Below are 12010 nucleotides of genomic sequence, written 5' to 3'. Positions count from 1 at the left end.
TATAATATCCACAATTTTAATAAGAAACACTATGTCAATGGTACGGGCAACAATGACATAACCTAAAAATTTTAAAGATGCTACAAATACAATTAATTAGGAGACAAGTAAATTGGAGAAGGGAAGAAAGAAAATTTACAATATATGAAAACTGAAAAGAGAAAAAGTAGAAGAATAATGGAATGTTGGAGGGAAAAACATTCTGGGGAGATTGAGACAAGTCTGCAGTCCTAATCACCCAAGTGGGTGAGGCAGAAGATCTGTAGGTCCTAGGCAGAGATAACTCAGAGATAACATATTTCAAAATAGAACAATAAAAAGGAGATTGGGGAAGTAGCTTAATGATTGAAGATTTCTGGTTTCATTTCTATGATCATATTGACATATACACCACTCAACCATATACATATATACATGCACACTCACAAAAACAAAAAGTGAAATATATATATATATATATACAATTTTAAAAATGAACTGAACAGTGAAACTAAATTATGTGATAAAAGGTAGAAACAAAAAAGTGTGCAAGTAAAATAATTTAACCATTGAAATAAGAAAGGAGAGAAAGAAGAGCAAAGAAGAACCTGAAAGTACAAAAGGCAAAAAAGAATAAAAGATGTTTTTAGACACAAAAAAACTATTCAGAAAATATAAATCATCAATAAAAGTCAGCAAATTAGATAAAAATCTTAATAAAAATAAATGAATTTTCTTTGCCGATGTGAATGAACATGTAGACAAGAGTGCAAGTTCATTGCTTATATGCAATTTTTCAGTTTCTTATTGTGCTATGTGACCCATAGGTATGTTGATGTATCTATGATGGTCATCTGCTCTTTCCCTCTTTTGCATTGCTTCCAGGTTGAAAGATTTGGTATGAGCACTAATAGTAGCACCGTCAGCTTCTCCAGTCACCGAAACATGTTCACACAGAACATGTCTCAGGGAAAATGTTCTGTTCATAGTTTATTTTTTTCTTTTTTACTGTCAGAACACATCAGTTCCTCATTCTTTTTTTCGAGCCCTGATATTCTTTTCATGTTTGATACACATTATTTCTAAGGTAGTCCACCATGTTTTGTACCTGGCATATAGAGCTTTTTATTTCAAAGATTAATGTTTGGTTTGTTTTCACAACCGTCAACTTTATTGAATGCATTTCCGTATCTTGCATTGTCTTTCTTCATTCATTTAGCTGTTTATTTTTATCTTCCCTCAGTTTGTTGATCATTTGAAAGAATCACTTCTTTGAATTTTTTGCCCTTTATTTCATCCATTTCAAAATCTTTGAATTTGTTTATTAGGATCTTAGGAAATTTTAGAGAAGTTATATTGCCTTGTTTTTCCTGTTTCTGTGTGGAAACTTGTGAATCATTGGGATGTATTTCTCTTCCACTTTTGTGTGAGTGTTTTCTTGGTGAGCAGCCTTCCCTTTACAATGCATCCTGGGATTGAGTTGTTGTACACTGTTGAATTTAATTCCAAATGGACTACCCATTGTAGGTGGCTTTGTAGCCTGTCCTAATTACATTTTGCATAGTTTTTCAGAACTTGAGGAACCTCTTCTCAATATGAGTCATGTGAGTGACATCCTCTGGCAGTTCAGGAACATATGCTATAGACATCAGATTACAGTGAACCCTTGGCTTACAAACTCAATTCGTTTGATAGGGCTGGTTGTAACTCAAGTTGGTCAGTTAAAGGCTCAGGCTCCTCTACACATCTTTCAAAGACTCTCTCCTGTATACAAGGAGATCTCAGTGTCCGTAGAGAGATATTGGCCCAGGATTTCTCAATTAACCCCACACAGGAAATGATGCTGTAATGTTCCTTCGAGAACTATTTAAGGGTTAAATTTGTATCACAAACCACCTGGAAGCACAGACAGCTGGCATTCAGCTCATAACTCAAGACTTTGTTCATAAGTTAAAACTAAAATTCTAGTCATAATCCAAGTTGTTAGTCTGTCAGGCCAGTTGTAACTCAGGGGTCCACTGTATATTAGATGTGCTTTCTGTATTTACTCCTAATATATGTCAGCACATTACAAACAACAGTTTAGAGCTACTTTTATGAGTTGATCATGAGTCTGGTATATGAAGTAGTTTTGTTATTTTTTTATGTTGTTGATAAGTTGGTGTTATTGCTTGTGTCTAGGTGTCCTCCCAAAAATTCATAAGGACTTAGGTGTTTTGTTTTTTTTTTAGAGGTGGCTGTGTTTAGATTGTGTGATGCTGGAATTTATTCCTGGTGCAATGCTAGGACAAAGGCCATTAGGATTAAGGGTGTGAGTGCTACCTGCCCTAAGTAGCCTGGATAAAATAGAAGACATAGAAAGAGCTATGGTCATCCCTTGTTGTTTTGCTACTTTCTGCCAGCCATGAATTGTTTTTCCTCTGGAATCCCCATCTGCCATGCCACCATGCCTTGGAGCCTGCTGATTATGGACTGAAACTTCTACAAAGTGCGAGCTAAACTTTTTCTCCTCTAAATTTGGGTGTTGGGGGTTTTGTCTCAGAGAAGTGGGGTCATTGCTGTGACTGTACCAGACCATGTGGTTTAGATGCCTTTGGAGCTGGCTTGCAGGAAGGGAAGGGTTAGGAAAGGGTTGGGGGATGCCAGCTGAAAAAGTAGAGCTGGAATACCTTAGGCTGTGCATTATGAGAGATTCTGGTCAGAATTCAGAAGACCAGAGTTCTGAGAGAAATGATGCCAGTAAAGACTTGGTTTAGAAGGTTTCTTCTGGGAAGGACTGCATTTGCTGTTGGACTCCAAATGACGTGTGTTATGGCTTGTCAGAAAGTTTGTCTACAATTTGCTCATGTCCAGAGATTTTGCATTAGACTGAGATTAAGGGCAGTGGACTAATTAATCTTGGAGAAGAAATTTCAAGACAATCTAATGTTGAGGCAGTGGCATGGCTGCTGTTGGGGGCTTTTAACCAGGTATATTTTGAGAATTAAGAGCAAAGAGCCCAACAGAATAATTTAAAATGTTGTGAGTTTGGCCAGAAAGCGAGCACCAGTAAATCTGTGGACTTCAAAGGAAGAGCAGAGGAGATCTTGATTGCTAAGAAGCAATAGCTGAATAGACAAGATGGCCTGAAGGCATCACAAGAAGCAGCAGGACTGTAAGACTTTGCTTTGAGAAGAGAATGCCAGAGGAAGGTAGGAGCCAAGGAAGCCATTGGTTAAAATATCCTGACAAAGGATGTTGGGTTTCTAGATCTTGTCTGCACTTCTCTATGTGTTCCCTGAGCTCCTTTACTTTGTCTCCAACAAGGCCACCATCCTCTGCATGATCCTGCTTTTTGGACCCTGTCTGTTTGCTGTTTTCAAAATTTCTTACAGGAATGCATGTGGGCCTTTACCAACCAGACAGTCCACGAACTCACCATGGCTGGCTACCAGCCCCTCACTACTGATGCTGGCTCCACCTAACAAGACCACACCTTGGTCATCTAAAGCCCCCACCCAACAACGTTCCTTTGACAGCAGAAAGCAGCTACAGAAAAAGAGATCATTGCCCCTATTCCATAATAACAAGAGTCTGGAATTATAGAGCTCTCTAAAAGACAAAAGGGCCCCAATGGTCCCACATTCTAAAATGGCTCCCATTCCTAAAATGGTTCCCACTTATGGAAATGAGCCACTTTGGAAAAGTGAAACCTACCCCCTCTGGAGAAGCAAAACCTAACTTGTTGCTCCACCCTGCTACCCACATGATCCTCCCCTTCCAATCACCTGGTGTCCCATTGCTCATCCCTCATGGTACTCTCCCTGCTGCATTGCCCTATATAAACCACACGTCCAGTTAGTCTTGCCCTCTCTCAGCATTGTTTGAGGCAGCTCCTTCCCCATTAAAGCCCTGAAGAAGAGAATGCCAGAGCACCATGTTCTCGAATGGCAGCAGCCAAGGAAAGTCATTCCTCAGGATTTAGTTCAGTCTCTGGACTCATATAGCTAAGAGAGAAGGAAGTCTGGCTGCCATTCCTGCTGGCAGAACACCTTGGCATCATCTACTTGGTGCTGGTTTTTGGTGCATCCAAAATGCAAGAGTTGGGGGATCAGGAAGGTTTCCATCCAGATTTCAGAAGAAGGCCCGGGAGGCCAGACAGTGTTCCCCAGAAAGGGCAGTGTGTAAAGCTGTGAGTGCAAAGCCAAAGGTGCAGGGGAGACCCCAGAAGCTGAAGAATCCAGGCAAGTAGAGCATCTGAGGAAAACTGTAAGGAAGGAGCAGAACTGGCCCAAGAGAGAAACCATGGGAGCTAAAACCACCAGCGCTGCTGTAGGGGTGGAGCCACACAAGCTCTTTGGAGTTCACATCTAGCTACAGACTGCCTCAGATGCTGGACATGGAACTACAGGAATTAATGTTTGCCTTCTTGGATTTTATACTTGTTTTGGTCCCATTCCTTTGTATCTCCCATTTGTAACTTTTGAAATGGAAATGTCTACATTGTGCCATTGAATATTGGAAGTGTTTAACTTTATTTTAATTTGTACAGGGGCTTGGAGCTGAGTTTGCCTTAAATCTCAGAAGATGGATTTGGACTTTTCAGCAATGCTGAAAATGTTAGGACTTTAGCATCTCTTGAAGATGGACAAAATGTCTTTTGCATATAGTGATGTGGATGAGTCTTTGGGGGGCCAGGGGAAGAATGTTATGGCTTGTGTCTACATGCACCCCCAAAGTCTCATCCAGTCACAGGTGGGGCTTTTTCAGAGGTGACTGGTTCTAGAGTGTGTGACATTAGAATTGATTCATGGTGCAATGCTAAGACCAAGGGCACCAGGATTGAGGCTGTGATGCTATCCACCCTAAGTAGCCAGGATAAGATATAAGGCATAGAAAAAGCTGTTGTCTGGTCATACCTTGTTGCTTTGCTACCTTCTGCCCACCATAAATTGTTTCTGCTCTGTAATGCCTGCCATGCCACCACCCTGCCTTGGAGCCAGCTTATTATGGATTGAAACCTCTATGTACTGTGAGTTAAATAAATCTTTCCCCCTTGAACTTTAGGTATTGGGCATTTTGTTTCATCAAAAGAAAAAAGTAACAGGGGGTAAATGTCCAGGACTAGGTCAGACTAGGAACCCCCATCTATTCCTACATGACACTGGTTCATTAGCTGTGTCTTTTTTTCTCTTTAATTCTTAAATTTAAATTGTTCACCAAAGTTTAAGCAAAACCAACTTATGGAGTAAGGTGAATGTATTCTTGACTGAGTTGTGGGTTTATTTCTCTGGCAAAGCACAAACTCTATGTGTTCAAATTGCTGAGCCCATTCCTCAGCACCAATCTGAGAGGAGAAAATATTAAAAATATTTAAATTTTAATTGCAAACTACATGTAGATATAAAATGGAAACCTACTTTGAAACAAAAACACCAATAACCAAAGAGGCATTACATGGAAAAGATTAAATGAGATTAACATTAAGGACAAAAAACCCAACAATTTAAAAAGTGGGGAATGGAAGACAAAGTGAAGAAGAAATGAAAATAAAAAAGGAAAATGAAAATATGGAAGAAGAAGAAGAAAGTCCAATTAAATAAGTTTAAAACATATAGTTACATAAATGTATTAGCAAATAATGAAGGAAAAGAACAATTACAACAACAAAAAGAAATAACTCGAAAAATATCTTCTGACGGGGAAAATTCTATCTTGTTGAGTTATTTAAAAACAAAATGGAGTTACTTCTCTTCAGACCTCTGATTTTGATATTCACTGGTATGGGTGGATTGGGTGCCACAAGTGTAGATATTTGTGCTACTTAATATTTCCAGTCAAACAGGCCAAACTGGACAGAGCTGTATGGATACTGAGCACTACCCCTCCATGTCCTCTGGACTGGGCTCCTGTAGTGTTGCTCACAGAGACCTTTGTAAATACTATCAGGGATGTAACAACAGTAGGAGCTGCCAATGAGCCCAGCTTCTTAGCTGAGCTTGTGAACTGATTGATTGGGTGCACCTTCAGTCCTAAGACTGTTAGTATATCCCATGGGTGCAGCAAATGCCAAAGCTCTGGCAGTGTACCTTACAAATGTTTCTGCTCAAGAAGGAAATGACTAAATCAGAATTACTTGCACAGGAACATGAGCTATGATAGTTGAGCAATACAGCAGTCCCTGTCATCACTGTTTCAAAACCAATACCCTCATGAATACAAACACAGATATTATCTCTCCTAGTTGTCAGGAGCCATTCTACATAATTTGGAGGAAAAAATCATTTCACAGTTAAATTATGATTAGGCCTAGTCTTCTTGCCTACAGGCTGGCTATTCCATGCTGAAACATAACTCCATTTTTGCCCTCAGTCACAGCTGAGACCTCAATGGTCCCATGATGCTGTGACACTCAAGGGCAAAATTACATCAGCTGAATACATTCTGGTTCCTTGAGAACCTAGTAGGAGGAGAAAGGTTTCACCTGGAGAGGGACAAATTCCTCATCAGCTTAACTCATCCTACCTACTGTTGTAAAAATGTACTTGCTCATCTTACCACACTAATCAACACAGGCTCCTCATTGACCTGAGATCCTCATCAGCATAAGATCCTTACCAATTTAGGATTACTGCCACCCTCCAATACATCTGATACTTCCTCTGATCATAAGATCCTCATCATCCTAGAGATACCACCACCTTCTGAGTCATCTGTTACTCCCTATGAATCCAATAAATAGTGGCAAGCTCAGGGTGCCTTCATCTCTGTGGCCCAGAACAAAACTTTCTCTCTAAGTCTCATTTCCTGTCTTTATTCCTTAATTTTCCTCATGCTGTCCTGGCTCAAAGGAGACCAGGACCCACTGGAAGGGTTCTAGTCATATTCACTTTCCCTGTTCCCTACACCTAGACACAAAGGTCAAACCACCAATTTTAACTAATTTTATTTATTTATTTTTTGTTTAAATTCTTTTATTGGTACTCTTTAGGTATACAATACAATTACATTTATCATTGTGTACGTGTACCTTTACATGATGTATCTTGGTTCTTATTTTTTCCCCATTCCCTATCCTCCCTTAACCCCCTCCACCCTTCCCTATTTACAAAGACTTTGTTTCCATTTTTTCCTTTTCTCATATTTTTTCCTTTCTCTTCTTTCCTTTCCCTTTTTTCCTTTCCTCTTCCCCTCCCAACTCCCCTACTCCTTTAGACCTTTTCTTCCCATTTCACATTATCAGTTATAAATTTTGATCTAATTCTTTCATTGATGTAGGTTTTTTGAAAACCCTAGAGAAAAATCTACTCTCACAAGCCTTAACATTTCCTCATCTCTTCAGAAACTTGAAACAAAGGGGCTGAATGCCTGTCCATTTGTCATAAAACTTTGTGAATAAAAGACTTTCTGGATCACAAAACTTACTTTGTCTAGCAACAGTGACCTCATTAAACCAGGCAACTGTGTTAGATGGTAAGGTCATCCTCCTACCAATAGAGTAAGCACAGAGATGAAAGTGCACATTACTGATAAAATATGAGCAAACTGCTGGCTTGCTGTGCCTGTCCCTTTGCCAATCTTTGGCAGTGCACTCCTCTGCAGAAATAAAACTAGCCTTGCTGAAAAACTTTTCAAAAATCTGGTTTCTTTTTTACTGTTAGTGACACCAGAAAATTCATCTCCAACAGTATGCATTAAAATTTTAGATCTACATTTAAAAAATGGAGGAATGGTGAAAATTAATAATTTATAATAAATAATATAATTCTTAATCTAACTGATAACAGTTTTTTCACAGTAATAACAGGAAAACTTTTTTACATTATATATTTTTGTATATATGCTTATACATGATAATGTATATGTGAAATGAATCATAGCATATTTATAAGGATTATAAATGAAATGTTAGAATTATTTTGATAAAATAGGATATCCACAATACTAAAAAAGCAGTTTAGTGTTATTTTATAAAGAAGTTGAATTACTTTAAAGATATATCTATATAGATATATTAAATGTAGCATTAAAAAATTTAAAGAGAAATGAAACCAATATGCTAAGAAATGTAACCAAATGGAATCATATTAAATGCACAGCTAAAACCCCAAAAGGCATCATGAGTAGAAAACAAAATTAATACCAAATTTAATGGATGAAAACAAAAACAGTAACAGTATGGTGACTATTAACACAACTATATTAATAATCATTTTAAATGTGCAAGGTCTGACTGATACAAGGTGCACAATGGAGGCTGAGAGAAAACTCCCATCCAGCCACTTGACTTTGAGCAACACTCCAGGGCCAATACTCCTTCCATAGTTTTAAGAGAGGTTAAGAAATAAAATAACAAACCCCCAGGAAACCTCAGAAGGTCTAGGCAAAAGAACATGCTTGTTAAATCTCCTGATCTGACTTTCAGTAACATTTCCCCCCTTGAATTTTATTAAAAATTCATAAATACGGCCTGTATCTCATACATTTACTTTATTCAGAGTGAATTCCAGAACACACGTACTCACTGAAAGTCCTTGAGATGAATCAGCACCCTGTCAACCATTCCTGTCGATCTTACCTAGAGATCCATAAGAGTCAGTCAAGCTTGGGTGCATGTCCTTTAAAATCCAAAAGCTTGTTATAGCTGTGCTATACTGTGCTTTTTACTTTCCTGCGGTCCTGACACCACTTTTCTGTTCATGTCACATTTTTGTCACTACAAACCCTCCCTAAGCAAATCTTACCATGATTTTCAATAAATGCAGTTGCCTTTCTTGACTATTGGATATATATTTGCAATCCTTTGCTCATTGTACAAAAGGCCCTGGAATTTATCTGCTGAATCCATTGCACAATACAATGAGTATACCAATTTGTCTTAGTCTGCTTTGTGCTTTTAAAAGAAAATGTTTGCATTTGGATACTAAAGAAAAGAGGTTTGTTTAGTTCACAGTTTCAAAGGCTGAAAGTGCAAGGCAAGCTAGCCACATCTATTCAAACTATTGAATGGCTTGTACAGCTGTATCACTACAAGCCACTTAATATCACATTACAGGACCATATATAAGAATGGCAGATGAGGCTCTCTAAGATGGGCCGGCTAGGTGAGAGGAGCAGCTTGAAGCTACGTGGCAGTCCCGGGCCCCAACTACGCCAAGGTGAAGTCTGCTTAGCCCCGCGGGCGCCTTTCAAGTCCCAATCCCCACCCCCACCCCCCTTGCGCCTCTGGCCTTCTGGCTTTTCTGCTACCTGGTCCAACACTACAGAGTCACAGGAGATTATAAAGATCCTTGTCCTGAGCACCACAAGATAGAGCAGAAGTTCGTAACAGAAAGAGGGCTTCTCAGGCTCCTCCGTGAAAACTGAAGCTCAGCAGAAAAGCAAAGAGAATCTGTACTTGGTCTGCTGCTGGCTTGCTGAGACTCATTGACTCATATATGCACATGGATTCTTACATTGCCTACTGTGACAGCAGAGATATACCCTGAAGGAGGCCCATAATTTCTAGCGCTATGTGCAAAAAAGAAAAAAAATTTTTTTCCTCCTATTTTCAATTGTTAATTTTTACTTTCTCTCTACTGTTCAAAGTCTTACTTTTCTTTCTTTTCTTTCATCTTTTTTTCCCTCTCACTCATTCTCTTGCTATCCCACATTGCTCCTCATCTCCCCATTTGTTCCTTTCTGCACTGACTTTGGATTTCTCCCTTATCGTTTTTTTTCTTCTCTTTTTCCTTCTCTTGATTATCATTAGGTTTAAAGGAAAGTAAATCTGGTATCTAGCCTCCCTGTTGCTGTTAGGTAATTCTATTCACATCTTTGTTCTTTCATTCTGCCATTTTCTCTTGCCTTTAGCAACTTCTTAGAGTTTGTGTGATCTTTCTGTGTCTTTGGGCCTCACCGCTAATCTTACCTGTTCTTTCTACCTGTCCTTCCCTCCCCAACTCCTTTTAACTCCCCACCCAAAGGGGAAAGATACTATATTGAAGAGCTTATTCATTATAAACGTATGTTAGGTTGGTCCTCGGTTTTAATTTAACTCACATAGTTAAAATTGATAGATGAATAACTACCACAAGTTGTCATTTTCTAAGCTGTGCTTGATTCTATGGTATTGATGACTATGTCTTTTGGGCTAACATGTTGTGATTGATCTAATTAGTTTTCCTTCCTGGTATAAGGAAAACAAAATAGCCTCAGAGTCATTTTCCTACCTGGTATAAGGAAAATAAAATAGCCAAACACAAGCTATACCTAGAAGACACTTCTGAAAAGCAATCATTCCACAAGGGTTCTAAACACAAGCAATAATGATACCTACATTAAGCAATTTTGAAATAGCAACCCAGAAATTAAACCAAGGACAGTACCAAAAACAAAAATGAGAAGACACTTAAGCAAGGCACAAGCACAGGCTTCCATGCCACAAAAAGGAAATTCTTGGCAAAATGAGGTGGAAAAGCCTGACAAGCAACCACTTGGACACCCTGAACTGATAGCACAGGAAGTAACAAAGCAGATGAATGAGGCTCTAGAAAAATTCAAAGCAGAAATAATCTCCCAGATAAATACAGACTTGGTGAGCAGAATGAAAGACATGATTAGAAGCTCTAGAGAAGAAACAGATAAGAAAATAGATGAGATCAGAAACATGTTGGAAGCCACGAATGCCCAGCATAAGAAAGAAATGGAAACCATGATCGCCCAACATAAGAAAGAAATGGAATCCATGAAACAGATTAAAACAGATATTCAAGAGATGAAAAACTCCATTGAAAGCATGCAGAGCAGACTAAGAGAATCTGAAGACAGAATATCAGATATAGAAGACAGGATTGTGATTAAGGATCATGAAAACAGAGATTTCTTAAAGATAGTAAGGGACCATGAGAAATCAATCCAACAGCTGCTACATGATGCAAAGAAGAATAACATAAGACTCATAGGAGTCCACAAAAAAACAGGAAAAAGTACAACTGACATAAAAAAAAAACTGTTCACAGAAGTAATAGTAGAAAACTTCCCAGACAGAGGTAGAGAATTGGACATACAGATAAGTGAGGCATATAGAACTCCAATCAGTCATGACCAAAAAAATCTACACCTAGACATATAATTGTCAAAATCCCAGAAACCCAACAGAAGAACAAAATACTACAGGCATTTAGATAAAAGAAACAAATCACCTATAAAGGAAAGCCCATCAGAATCATGGCAGATTTCTCAACACAAATCCTCAAATCAAGGAGAGCCTGGAGTGAAGTATTTCACACCCTAAAACAAAATAATTTCCAACCTAGACTGTTGTATCTGGCAAAATTATCTTTCAAAATTGATGGGGAAATTAGACACTTTCAGGACAAAGAACACCTGAGAAATTTCATGAGCACCAAACCAGCACTCCAAGCAATTTTAAGAAATATCCTAGAAAAAACAATGAAGGTCACAACTCCATGAGGCCCCGCAGAGAGAAGGCACCATGCAAGGTAAGACACTAAAGCAAAAGGGGGGAAAATAAGAAATAAAAGAGCCAGCAACAGTAAAACATCATGACAAGGATGAGTCAATATCTCTCAATTATAACTATCAATGATAATGGCCTCAATTGACCAATCAAAAGAAATAGACTGACAGAAGGGATTAAGAAGCAAAACCCAGCAATATGCTGTATACAAGAAACACACCTAACTCAAAAGGAAATCCATAGACTGAAAGTAAAAGGATGGAAAATAGTTCTCCACACAACAGAAACCCAGAAAAAAGCAGGCATAGCAATCTTATTTGCAGACAAAGTAGATTTCAAACCAAAACTAATTAAGAGAAACAAAGATGGTCACTACATCCTTGTGAAAGGAACAATCCAAGAGGAAGAAATGACAATCCTAAGTATATATGCATCAAATACAAATGCCCCCAACTATACAAAACAAATATTAATGGACAGAAGAAACCAAGTAAGCACTAATACAATTGTAGTGGGGGACCTCAACACACCTCTATCACAAATAGACAGATCAACTAGAAAAAAAATTAACAATGAAATTCTAGAACTGAA

The sequence above is a fragment of the Heterocephalus glaber genome, unplaced genomic scaffold, assembly GCF_053883595.1.
Source record: "Heterocephalus glaber isolate CG9 unplaced genomic scaffold, H.glaber_assembly_v1.0 deba00001613, whole genome shotgun sequence".
NCBI lineage: Eukaryota > Metazoa > Chordata > Mammalia > Rodentia > Bathyergidae > Heterocephalus > Heterocephalus glaber.
This window is presented reverse-complemented; position numbering follows the sequence as displayed.